The sequence below is a fragment of the Tachysurus vachellii genome, chromosome 14 (genome assembly GCF_030014155.1).
Source record: "Tachysurus vachellii isolate PV-2020 chromosome 14, HZAU_Pvac_v1, whole genome shotgun sequence".
Lineage (NCBI taxonomy): Eukaryota > Metazoa > Chordata > Actinopteri > Siluriformes > Bagridae > Tachysurus > Tachysurus vachellii.
Genome location: NC_083473.1, coordinates 9668831 through 9683181, shown reverse-complemented (window position 1 = coordinate 9683181; position 14351 = coordinate 9668831).

Sequence of the window (14351 nt, the reverse complement as noted above, 5' to 3'; positions counted from 1 at the left end):
CGGCACAAACATGAAACGTGGAGCTGGTTAGGCCTCGCTTCGGCTCTCTTTGATGATGAGATTGTTTTTAATTATTTTTTTAACAGCATTAGCTGCACCACGTCGCTCCCATGGGCTTTAAGCTCACCGTGGCTTCTCTCATGGCCTGCGCTTTGATGCCACAGATAACAGCGCAAAGAGAGAGAGAGAGAGAGAAGCTTCTTCAAAGAAACAGATGACAAGATAGCAGCATTAACGGCTCTTCGCCTCGCCTCGCTCGCTCTGCGCTTTCTTATCGCAGGAAGAGAGACGGATTCACGGCTTCTCTGTAGTGCTGATACTCCTGCAATTAAAGCGGAGAGAGAGAGGAAAGAGGAGCGATTACAGGAATATAAGTAAAGGATGTGGCTGTAGTATTATGGGATGGTTTTCTATTTGATATAACCAGATATGGTGCAGTTGCTTCATGCACCGTACGCTCTCTCTGTCTCTCTCACACTCACTCACGCACACACACAGTTAAACCAATTTACATTTTCAGAGAAATTAGAGCCTCTGTTGCCTAAAGCTGAGAGCAGACTTATTTTTCTTCATTCCCAGATGTATTTGTATTATTTTATTACTTTTTCTCTTTTTCATCTGTAATTGTAGTGTGAAAAAGCCTCTTTAGGGCAAAACAGACAAAATGCAATTATAAGCTCATAATGGTAGAGCTAACCCTTTCCCAAATGTAACAAGACAGGGTATTGCAAAATGATGATTTCTTAGACACATTTGAAGTTAAACCAAACTACTTTTCCTCTCTTGCATCTTGTCTCCACTCAGAAAAACCTGAAACCGTAAAGAACAAGGGAGGGAACGGTATTAAAAAAAACACCTATTACTTTGCTGGTTTTCTAATATTGAGGAAAAAATGTCAGCCGTGTGCTCAGCCCGCTGTTTAATGGACAGGTCAAATTAAAGAGCAATGTTCTGGCTGTAGTAGTGTGATTAAGGTAAATGCATTCTGTGGAGCTGGAGTGTGTTGGTGAGGAAGGTAAGTAGAGCAGATCTATCCTCAGAGCTGAACTCTAGACCCAGAAACCCAACCTCACTGCCCTTTGAAACACACATTAAGCGCATATGGTATTTAAAGTGATTTGCATTTGCCTCTGCCTGTAATTTTTGCCCTTTATAGGCACTGGCTGTGTGTGTGTGTGTGTGCATGGATGAGTGCTACAGTGTTGTAGTCACTAGAAACCTCCCCCTGTGTTTGTGTGTTGGAGAGGGAGCTTTAGATCTCTAGCCTATTGTTTCCTATTGTAGGCATGTTTAATTTTTCACTGTATCCTTGCTTTTTCATGAAATTGTGTGTTTCTTTCCCTTTTCGTTTTTCCTATCCAGAGAGTGTTTTTCCCTGTTGTCCATCTGTCCTGCCTTTTGTATTTTGCATTTCTGTCTGTCTTCCTGTTTTCATGTCTCGTGTTTTAAGGTTGTATGTGAATTAGTTCGAGAATCTCGTTAGCACCGTATCTCTCTCTCACACAAGGCAGTATGTAGGAATTATATGGAATTATCATTGTAACCAGTCAAGGTCAAAATAAGGCCACACGTTTCAATAGATGTTCTTCAATAGGTTCCTTCCTGTCTGAAGTAACTTGCAGGACTAAAGCTGTTAGCTGAGATCCATGATTTCTATTTGTTTCTTTAGAATGGTACATGTTTGAATGGGATGTTCAGAAATGTGTTTTATTGAGCCCAAAATCAAGTTAGTTTCCACATGGAAAAGCCTTTTGCTCAAGTCTACAGGTCAGGAACATTCCTGAAGAGCATTTTGGTCCTCTTCAAAGACTAGAGAGTAGCTTGAGACTTTGGTGTTCTATAAGTCAGAGAGGTGGTTTGATGGTGGGACAATCGCTTACTCCATCTCTAACCAAACTGGTATATGATCTGCTGACAGACATTGATTTCTGAGATCTGATTGCAAAGAAATGTAAGGATGCTACTGTGGGTTAGTATTTATCACCCTCCCAGTTTATAGCCTGCCTGAGAAATTACATTAAGTCAATTTAATCCTAACCATTTTTTGCCCAGACCCACTCTGAAGACCCGCTCTGTTTCCTCTGAAACGCCAACCAGACTGGCTGTGGTGAAACTTAAAGCAGAAATAGAAGATTGAAAAACATCACTAAAAATAGTCTCTCTCCAAATCTGTGATGCATAACATGGTGGAGGATGGAGATGAAAACTGATCTATGTGAAGAAGAACAGATCAGGCAGTGTATCACACAGCAGGGCAGTGTGTCGATCACACCATGCGCCAGTTTGACTGCGGAAGAAATTAGAGCTCACTAGTTAGCTGGATATCTCAAACTTCATCTTTTTCAATCAAAGCATTGAGAGAGCTTAAAACCTACAGCGATGTTTCCCCCTGATGGGATGGCTTTATGGAAATGTGGATAGAAATGGACTTTATGGACAGAATCTTCTTCTGCTCCTTTGCATAAACTTTTGATCACTGCAGCTTCAGCACGTTACTAGACTCTCTCTCTCGTTCTCTCTCTTGCTCTCGCTCTCTCTCTTGCTCTCGCTCTCTCTCTCTCGCTCTTTCTCATATCAAAGGCAGGTATTCCACTTGCTAAATCCCCTGAAAACATTCACTCATTTTGTCCATTTTCAGGTACTTTTATATAGTGCTTTCCTTCCTATCCACCAGCTTTGAATTTTTAAACTGCGGTTGAATTAAAAATACAAGAACAGTTCATCTGAGAGGAAAAGAGAGATGAGCGAGAGATCTATCCCTCACTTTCATGTTATTCAGAGCCACAATTTTACATTTATTTCTAAAAACCTAACTCCATATCGCCTCAATTATAGATGCCGCATGTCTGTTTCTCTCTCATGTGCTTCTACTCTCTCCTCTGACACGGTGGTCTCTCTGGTGTTTGACTTGCCTGCTGTGGAAAGTTTATTACCGGCTGCCTCTGCTCTCTAGAGCGCTGTCTGGATTTTCCCACTCTTCCTTTCCTCCTTACTGACAGGTGAGAGATGCCAGTTGGGGTTGAAGCAGTTATTTGATCTGATTTTTTCCATGAAAAAACCTGACCCTAAATAACCGGACTCTAAATAACATCACTAAATTGCATACTTTGGTAAATAAAGTTGGATGCAAGATGTTTTGCTCATCTTTTATTCATTCATTTGAAATTGATTCTCAAAGCTTATCCTTTATAGGCTGAAACACTGGACCTGTATCACAAGTATGTTTTCTAATCTAATGCCTGAATGAATGAAATGAAAAAGAATTCAAATACGATCAAATAATTGTAATATTATTGAACATTATTCCCTTCTTTCCCGTATAAATCAAGCATGGGACGTTACTTGGCAGTTAGTCTGTACCGCTCTCTCGCATCTCAGTTCCTGCGTATTTTGCATAATTTATATGTATATTTTGCAACAATATCTTGTTCTGTACCCGCAGTTATCAACATGCATTACAAAAATACTTTGCACTTATGAAGAATCTCAATGATATTCTAAAGTATTATACCCCTTACACCATTAGCATGAATGAGTTTCTTTTCTTTATGGAAGATCATTTTCTCTATTCACTTGGCACGGGAGTGGATACAGAAGGACTTGTTAGCGGCTCGTAAATATACATAGCTTTGCGATCCGCTGTATATCTTTCTCAGGGGAAGTGAAGTATCTGTGTTGATGTCTTTGTCAGTAGTTTCTGACTGGAATTTGAGCCTGCTTATTACCAGCTTCTTGTATGCTGTACAGGTAGTTTTTTATTATTATTGGTCATTGTTGGTCGCAAATATGACAAATATATCACCATCCTTGAAGATATTTCTACAATCACAATCTATAAGTTTGCCAGCAATACATTAGTGTTACATTTAAAAAGATCTGTTATAAAGAACACAATTGTTTCTTATGAATGGGAAGGTTTATATTTTGATTTTAAAAAAAACTTTGTATTTAACATTTAAAAAGAGAAAGAATATTCTATTTTAAAAATGAGAGAGTACAGCTTTAAAGATTAAGTACAATATTTTAATATTCGATCAACTGCTACCAGGCAGGTTGTAATAAATGAAATGAATAAAATTATATCCTGAGGGCCAAAGTATTTTACTGGTATCATAATTTACCGGTATCTGTATTATAGAATCCTCTTGTTAAAGTACTGTACATCATTAACTAAAAGAGAACAAAGGCATGAGACTCATAATAAGACCTCCTTAAACGCCTTTGGTGATTATTTAAAAAAAAAAGTGTCATTGGTGTATCTCTAACAGATGTGCCAGTGGTATTAAAGTGACAAATGGGTTTGATTCTGATAAAGAGGTTGAGAGAACAGAGGAGGTGGTGACGGCGTGATGGAGGGATTGAGCACAAGAGCGAGACTGCCGGTAGATGTAAGAGCAAGGCTCACCGCTCATTGGCGTATGTGACGTTGCCCTGGCAGCAGCCTGATTGCGATTGTTCCTTCACATTTGGGGCTTGACTTCCACCTGCACACAGACTCTGAGCGACAGAGCAAAATAAAGAATGAATGCAATAGAGAAAGCAGCAGACAGTTCATTCCTTTATCTCTCCTCAGTCATATTCCCATCCCACATTCTCTACAGAGAGAGTTTAAACGCCATGACTACGTTCAGGGTAGAGACGACGAGAGCAGTTTCTCACACATTGCTGTCAGGTTAACTGATGTCTTTCATCATTCCCCTCTCATCATTCCCCTTTCACCACATGAATGTTTTAAAGCGGCTACTATGAACCCTTTCCTCAAAGTGACAATAACACACGCAGAGCGCATAAAAATGTTCGTACTGAACAAAGTAATGGATTTCAAAATGTTACTTGATTTATTTCTTCTGTTTGAAAGATTATTAAGCAAATTACTCACTGTTATAAATTGCATTTGGAATGGCATTAATCTGGCTGCATGTAATGTATAGAGTGCAAAAGTTTGCACCCCCCTCAGGGAACATCTAAATTGTGTTTCAGTTGTACAGTGCTTTTAACACTTATCTGGATTTACAGCAGTCTTCATTATCAGTAAGTGGCAGCTCATTTTCCTGGACCAGTTATGTTGGAATGTGAGAAGTTATTTTTGAGCCCAGAAACCCAGTCCCTGGTGGACAACTCATTAAGACGTGTGCGTGTCTTCAGAAAGAGTTACTGAATCAAATCAAATCTAGGATTAGGTATCTAGGCACTCTGGATAAGGGCTTCTGCCAAAAGTAAACTACCAGGGTCCAAGTGATCCAACAAAAAAGCTTTTGCGCTGTTGAATATTTAAAGCATGACAATGATTTTGGTGGGAGGGATGGAAAAACTTTCTCTTATAACTTTTCTGTTCATCCTTTGACTTTAGAACAACCTCCAACCTCTTTGGTGTTCCCAGAACAACTTTAAGGTTTTTGCAATTGTCGTCTTCAAAACTTTACCTAAAAACTCTCTATCTGCCATATTTTTGTCAAATCGTTCTTTGTTTGTGGGTTTTTTTGTTTGTTTTTTTTTTTTTTTTTGCACCATCTGTTCTAACTCAGCCAGCTAGTACACAGTGCCTTCATCAAATTAGGTCTGGGGAGCCTGAAAGTGTCCTGGCAAAATTTTGAACAGTTGTGTTGTGTCTTTTTGCATGTTTTACATGTTGGATTATTGCCTTGTATCTAAATACAACCACATTTCATTTTTATTTTTCTTAGGAGAGAAAAAAATAGAGGAGTGTTTTCGTATCTAGGAGCCACTTAGGGTGCAAACGTTTTTCTCTGGACTGCACACACACATTACTAAGATTCAGGCATGTGTGCATACAGGTGTCATAGAGCGAACAAACACACACGCACACAGACACACATGAGTTGTGTATCCGCAGAGACATGCTGTTGAATACTGCATGCCACTCAGAGCTGAACATGTCTTCAGTGATGTAGAGAGAGAGAGAGAGAGAGTTGGGTAGTGAATAAAGCATGTTAATGCATCTGTCCATCAGTCTGACATCCTTAAGTTCCCAGCTGAGGGGGAAAAAAAATGCAAAGGGAAGAAAGAAACATGGAAAGAATAAAAAAGAAATGGAGCAAAAGAAAGGTTTTCTGGATAAGAGACAGATTCATCTGTGATCAGTGTGCAGACTGATGGAGAAAGATGATGTTTAGACTTTTGTGAAGTTATGGGATTAAAAAAAAATGTGGTACGGTCAAAAATAAAATTTTACTCTACTCCCTTTATCCCAGAAGTAATTTATCAACCAAGACATTTAATTCTTTTTTTTGCCACGTTGAAACTTCTTTTAACAGAGTGTTCATCAGGGGGACAGGTGGGGTTAAACTTGTGATGTGTGTGGCTTTCTGATTTAGAGCATCTTTATTTTATTTTGTGAATCCTTCAACTAATCACTCCATGTGGACTGTAGATCTTAGATTGAGTCAATAAGCTTGAGCTGAACTTTAATGACCAGGTTCTGTCTCTCTCACTCTGTCTATCTATCTCACTCACTCACACACACACACACACACAGCTCGTTTTGGCATATAACTCATTCAGCCAGGATACAGCACTGGCCACTGGAGACCTGAGCGTGTGTATCATCACTCCGGCTGTCTTGTCCCAGCACCACTGAGACATAACAAGATGTCCTGACCCACAATACCTGGTATGATGCATTTCAGTACCACAGGTTTCCCTCCTGAGTGAACACTTCCGAGTGCACACTTTACCCCAAGTCGTTATCTGGCTCATATAACCATAAGTTAGCACACCAGGGATTCAGAGATAAAGTCTGTGTGTCCGTGTTTGAGCTGTGTAGCGAGGTCATCACTTTGTGCTCATAATCCTTCTAATCTGCATTAATTAGGATTTTATTCAGTAATCTGATTGGACTAATCCTTTTAGCAGCCATCTCTCTTTTTGTTCTGATCATGCATACAGATCTCTGAGAGATAATAAAGTTGAATGTTGAGCATTAATCAGTCCCTCTAGGATTTTGCTGCAGCTTTTTTTATGCAACTTGTGAAGTTTTTGTCCTTTTTTTGTTGGAAAATTACTGTTTAAATTGCAACTATAGGATTCTTCCTTTAAACTCCTACTAGTGAAGACGCGTGTATAATTACTTTCTATGATAGCTGTACCCATGTTCGATGCACATGAAATAAAGAGGTCTTTGGCTGAATGTGCAGTGTGATGTCACCCAACATGCCTTGACTTGAATCTGTGGAAAATCTGCAGTAATTTTGAAAAGATTCTCTGATATTGGATTAGTGTCTGCAGTTTCCACAGTTGTGAACTCCTGGAGTGACTGATCAGTGCTTTGTCTCTGGTCTCCACATTATTCCATCACGGGTGCAAGTTCCCTTTTGGCAAAATCGCTCCTTTACAGCTCTATAATGTTGGTGACATTAGTAGTTTACGGCATTATTCTTTATCAGAAGGACAACAGCTCTAAAAACAATGAATTAATAGTGTCAGGAGCTTCTGTCAGCAATCACTTTGACCAGCACAGCAACATCTCTCCTTACTGCTAACAAAATCTGATTTGATCAGAGACACTCTAAGAATAAACAGCTAAAAGCGACCTCTTATCTTAAACATAATCATGGCCTGTGACAATGTCTCAGTCATGTGTACAGAAGCTTAAAGGATTTGTGCCTGGATTTGGTTCATGCCTTTTCAAAGCCAGAGGAAAAACTAGTAGAACTCTCAACGGTTGTTATTTTAATGCTCCTAGTATTAAGCTCCCACATATGCTTAGCTGATGGTTTGGCCTTGTAACATGGAGGTGTTGTTTTAAAGGATTGCTGCTTCCTTGAGCATCACTGACACCTTGCTAATGAAAAAGAGCTAACTTGGACTGTCTGTATGCTTGTGTGCGTGTCTCTGGTTAGGATTATTGTGAAGTTAGGTCTTTAAGCTTTAGGTAACCCCAGAGTCTGACATAGTGATAGTCAGCTGCCAATAATGTGTGTGTGTGTGTGCGTGTGTGTGCGCGCGTGCATGCGCACGTGGAGAAGAGTTTTTTCCAGGCTAGTGTGTAAAGGCCATGTGTGAGGTATAGTACACTCTCTCACTGAGTCTCATTATATCCAGCCCTCAGGCTCCAAACCTTTCTCACACACACGCAGAATTAGATCTACTCAGCTATCTCTCTCACTCTGCTGTGCAACTTTCACTTTCTCTCCTCATCTCTCTCACCCCCACAATTGATCTCTCTCTCTCTCTCTCTCCCTCTCTCTCTCTGTGTGTCCATCATTCTACTGCTCGCTGCAGCTGCTGGTCACGGACACACATCGCTGTGCTGGATGCCTTTGTGATGGCTTTATTTTTGGTGGAGCACATTAATGGGTTTGTCTTTTTGAATTAGTGCAGCATGCCGTGTGTGTGCCTGTGTGTGTGTGGCTGTGTGTGTAAGTTTCAAGCAAGCAGACAAGACCTGCCTCTAATGATACGGTTTTTATTAATGTGTAATTAAACATTTATCCTCGGCTTAGAGACCCTGCCACACTCCTCCCCTTCCTTCACACCATGAATCTTAAGCATTCTATCGTTCCTTTCTCTATCAGACTTTTACCACTAAGCTGCAAACTTTAACTTTCTGTGCATTTTTGTTTTTGCCCAGACTGGCTTTAGAATAGGAGTCATATGTTATGTATACAGATACCTACAGGTCACATTGATGTGCTTAAGCCTTACACTTTTGCAGTGTAACTGATATGAATGCACATAAAGACATGTGGCATTATTCGACTCATGGATGGTAAACACGGTCTCTAGCTTCATGTTGAAATGTGCCTGACGACTTGAGTATGGGGAATGTGGTGGCCTAGTGATTAAAGTGTTGGACAAACAATTGGAAGGTTATGAGTTTGAATCCCAGGTCTACAAAGCTACTACTGCTGGGCCCCTGAACAAGGCCCTTAACCCCAGTTGCTCAGTTGTGTAAAAGGAGGTAAATGTAAGTCGCTCTGAATAAGTTAGTATGTCAAATGCTGTAAATGTAATGTATGTAAGTCTGATTATGGATTGCATTGCTGCTCTCTTAAAGTGAAATAAATGCTGATAGATCACCAGAAATTGTAAATAAGTCATACTGATTATATAATCAGACATCATCCCAATCAATCTTTAAATGCCTTTAGGTGACCTTTATAGGATTTTACTGTACATTTCATGCGTCACCTGCCTGCACTTTGTTGTGAGCACCACAGAGTAAGTGTAAGCTGAATTTAAATGTGCTCTATAAATTAACTAACTAACTAACTAACTTGACATGAAGTGGGATGCGAGCTATTTACTCGTTATTACACTTTTCTACCACTAGGGCTTTCTGTATATGCAGTATATGCAGGAGCAGTTCTAAATATACACCCATCCACAGGCAGCAGAATCACTCAGAAAATCAGTTTCTGTGCACAGACACATACGTATGCAGTGAAATTACACAAAACCATACATACACATGGTGAATAAATGAGACTCCTGGTCACTGTGAAGGCCAATGCTTTTGATATACATCATGTTTATACTCAGGAAAAAGACACTGATGAAACTGACGCCTCGTGTCCTGTGGATGGGGCACGGATTATTCTTGAAGAGGCCACACGTTAGAAATTGTAGGATAATGGTGATCAGTCAGAATAATGCATTCTACCAAGAGGGCAAGGCGATTCAAACCACGGCAGCAAAATCACCCAGAACATAACAGCCGACCTGTTTGTGTTTCTGAAGGATAACCATAATGAAATTGAGGATGATAGAGCAGATACTTTTTAAAAAGTGAATGACTAAATGATCTCCCTTTGTATGCCTCTGCTTTACTGCATACAGCAGTGGTTTTTCCCCGCTCTCACTGACCTAGTTCATTGTACTGACCCATTATGAAACATTTATTTGGCTGACTCTGGTGGATAAGTGCATTAGCTGGGATACCTGGTTCTTTATGGAGACTGTCAGTTAATATTCAGCCAAAACAAATTGTGTTAAAAAACTGTTTTTTTTAAGGCACAGGTGGCTTCGAAGTAAAACATGGCATCCTCTTTGTTTCTTTGTCTGAACGTAGTTGAATATTTTGAACAGAGTTACTATGGAGTCTGATTCATTCAAGGTAATCGTGAATGCAAAGCCTCATTTGGCAGAAAATCCATGCCGATTATTTGAAAATCTGTAACTTGTTGTTTGTAAGTTGGTTGATTGATTTATTTATTTTTTTTTTTAAAGTGTTTTTACCCTGCAGCATTTGTACTTGGGCCATCATAAAATAAAGTGCTATTACTCTCCATAGATCGTGTACCATATGACCTCAGAAAAGGGGAAACAGCATTGACAAGTGATGTAAGAGAATTTTCAATTAAAAAGAAATCCAAAAGTTTGCTGGACGTTAAAATGAAAACAATTGTTCAGTCCTGCAAAAACAAATATTTGTTATTAATTAAATAAATTCCCACTGACTGAACAGCGACTGAGTGAAATGAATACATGGGGCACGTGTGTTATGGCTGTACTTACTGTCTTGCTCTTAACTCAGCAGCGTAAACAGACTGTTTATAAAAATTTGGTTAACAACCACAAGTGGCTTACAAATCAATCATCGGCAGCTAGCCAGAAATCTTGTTAGTATTTAGGAGACACCACCATCATGACACTTTAATACTACTTGGTTAGTTTTGCTCATGAGATCAACTATTACAGTAAAAATGAACCAGTCGATTGTTCATTTGTTAAATGTAGAGAAGCTCTCAATCAGTAGACAAAAGTAGAAACCACAGCAGTTTTTGTGTTGTTATGGAGGAGAAATACGTGCGAGAATAAACCTACAAAATTGTGATTACATCACCAGTCAAGCATCTCTGATGGACATTAGCACAGAAGTTGTCAGTGTGTAAACTGTGATTGCATCATAAACATTGTAAAGGATGCTTGGCTGTAAACTGAGGACTGTGAAAACCCAGTTGCGGATTTACGGATTTGATTATGGATTTGTGAGGCGTAAAATTACAATCTCATTGTTGTGGTTGCAGTTACAACGGACAGCGGAATGAATCCATGAGCACAATCTTCAGCTGATTTAACTAAATTATCAACTCATCCCCAAGTTGTCAGCTGGTCATCTGCGTTAACATTTGTGGGGGAAAATGTTTCCAGATTCTGATATTTTCAGGCTGGTTACAGTCTCGGTTGCATGTTCATATGAGCAGAACTGGTTAGAAGGCAGGCCCTCTGTCATAGTCATTTATTATTAGAGGTGGGCATGTGTGTATCGAGGGCACTCGTTGCCTACAGTCGTTTTGCTTCTAGCTCCAATCTGCCCGCTGGTGCCCGAGACACTGACACCCTTTCACAGCCTCCTCCTCTGCTTTCACATTGCATTGCTTTATGGCTCTCTTTAATCTTTACCCTCCCCTCATTTCATCTCTGCCATTTCCACTCTCTTCTTATTGCCTTTTTTTTTTTTTATATCTTTATTTCTGCTCTTTTTATTTCTTCATCTGTTTTACTTTTTCATGTTTCATTTCTCTTTCTGTCTCTCTGTCCTCAGCAGGCATCTGTCTCTGCCAGTCCATCTTCATCTTCTTTTTTTTTTTTTTACCGCCCACTCACAGTCTTTGTTCTCGCAGCCTTCATTTTCTCTCTCACTCTGACGTTAGTGGGGAGGATGTGTGTCTGGTGGCAGAGGTGGAGTGTTTGATGCATGTGTTTCATTAGTGTGCTTGATGGAATTGGAGTTGACTGTAGGTAAAATCTGACTAACAGGGACTGACATCAAACATAACAGGATTTTTATTGATATTGCCATATTGCTCATCACTGGCCGCCGCACATGTATGTACAGTCACTGAAAATAAAAATCTTGATTTGACATTTATTTGATGCTAATTTCTAAATGAGTTTGCACTTGGTCAATTTTTGCAAATGCTAACTTAACAGCGAAGAAACGCCACAGGAGTGGACCAGTGGTACTAATAAAGAAGAGAATGAACATGCATTTTGTTATAAAAACTAAATTTAAGGTTTATTTGCTCTTTTGTTTTACCATAACCTAGTGCAACCCCGACTTTCCAACATTTGATAAAATAGCGTTTCAGTCAATCAGATTGTTGTTTCATGTTATCTTTTAAGTTATCTATTCTATCTAATTATCAACGTGCAGTATTTATCACATCCCCTTAATGATCATGATCTCGTGAGTTCCATGCTCGTCCCACCGCTAGACGAACATGCTCTTTGGTTAAGTGCCGAAGTGAGCCGTGTTGTCATGGGTGAAGATCTATGCTTCATTTAAACCCCTTATTTCCCACCTGTGTTCAGGAGAGAGTGCAGTAGATGAGTATGAATAATGTAGGCAGATTTTAGAGTGGCTACGTCAAACACATGTTCTCGGCCGTGTACTAATGTAGAAACGCTTTAGCGCTGACAGCTGAGTGACTGCTGCTTCAATCTCCCACTCCACTTCTTTATCTTTCATTTTGTCTTACTCTTTCTCCGTTTCCTCCCTTTTTCACTTACTTTCTATCCGTCAGTCATCCTTTTTCTTCATATATCTCATTCTAAACGTCGCTCGCTTTGTCCGTAATCGTTCTCGTGCGATGAGACACGGGTATTCAGGTGAATGGGATGTTTTGTGAAGTTGATGTGCAACAGAGCTTGCTGTAGCATCGGGTTAGGGATAGAATTCAACTTAAGGTGACACTGCATCTGCATTGCTGCTGCTCTGTGTGACGACTCCTTCCATAATGTAACATTTCTTGCTATTCAACTTCATCTACCTTACAACATCGTATGCTTCAGACTCGGAAGCGGCCCTGCTTCAGTAGATAATCTGGAAAGGATTCTATAGTCTATTTGTATCTTATAGATCTGCAGTTGTAGCATCATGACTGTCCTGTACTTAACCCAGTATTTTCTGTTCATTCTCATGAACATGCTCAAAATACAGTTTGCCTATAAGCTACTGATAAATTCAGTGATCAGCGATGACCTGTAGTATTAAATATACACACACACAGTACAGGGAATGTATTTCTTCACAAAGCTTGTTAGGAAACTGGGGTCAGAGCTCAGGGTGACATTCCTGACGCAGAGAGGATTAAAGGCCTTGTTCAAGGGCCCAACAGTGGTACCTTGGTGGTGCTGGGATTTGAACTCACAAGAACCTTAATCACTGAACCTCAGCCAATAAGTCTCCACTTCCCCTATATGATTCTCTACTGTAATGATCAAAATCCAGCACTCCGGTGTCTCCCAGAAGAGGAAAAGTTCCTTTTGAGCCTGGTTCCTCTTAAGGTTTTTTCTTCCCTGTGCTGCCTCGGGGAGTTTTTCCTTGCTGCTCTTGCCTCTAGTGTGCTGATTAAGGACCTAGATCTAGACCCCAAATTTTTTAAGGCTACTTTATGACCGTTAAAAGTATTAAACTTGTTGCAGTTTCATCTACTTCTGAGTGACAGTCAAGTACAAATACAACAGATTTGTTGTTTCATTTTGTTGCATTGAAGCAACAAGCATTTAGATTTCTCTGTTTTTCTTGGATGCTGACCAATTCCGTAGATTACGGAATATTAGCTAGGAGTAGAGAGAACTTTATTAATCCCTTAGGAGAATTTGGTGTCCCAATAGCCACAACAGACTGAAAATATTCCATAGTAAGTAAGAACACAAATGTACACAAGTCTCTCTCCACATTATTACTTAAAGCAAACACCTGACACCGGGAGGTATGATGGCTGCTGTATTGTTTTCTGTTTGTTACTGAAAAGCTGCAGGTGCTGAGAAGTTTTAACAGAAGGTCAAGTCAATCATGGCAAAGGAAGAGGATGAGAGAAGAAAAGATGAAGGGTGTAGAAGAGCTCAGTGATGTTGGAGCTGTTGTTCTCGGTGTGTGTGAGAGCGAGTGTGTGCTGTTAGAAAGCAGTGCTGAGGCGTTTCTGATTTAAACTGGCACAGAGTTACAGTTCAGCTCTCTTGTACACCGCTTCGCTCCAGCACTCGGTTATCAGCAGAAATGTCAGAACACGCCGCCCTCTTCATCCACGCCCTTCCTTATGCATTCATACACAGTCTTTTCTTTTTCTTCTCTTTTACTTTACTTTTCTTTTCAACCGCCTGCCTTTTTTGGAGCAGGTCTATAATACCAGGGTGTGGAGAGAAGGATGTAATTAGTGATCAGCCACAGGTCTCAGTGCCTTTATCCTGCTAACAACTCCAGCCATGGCGGTGCTTTGTTCACACAGCCGTGTGCAGCGGAGTGTTATTCTTAGCACACTCACATGCGTGCACACACGCACGCACACACACACACACACACACACACACACACACACACACTCTGCTCCCCTGCACTTCAAAGGAACAAAGCAGTGAACTAATGGCAGTGCGAAGCAGGGAGT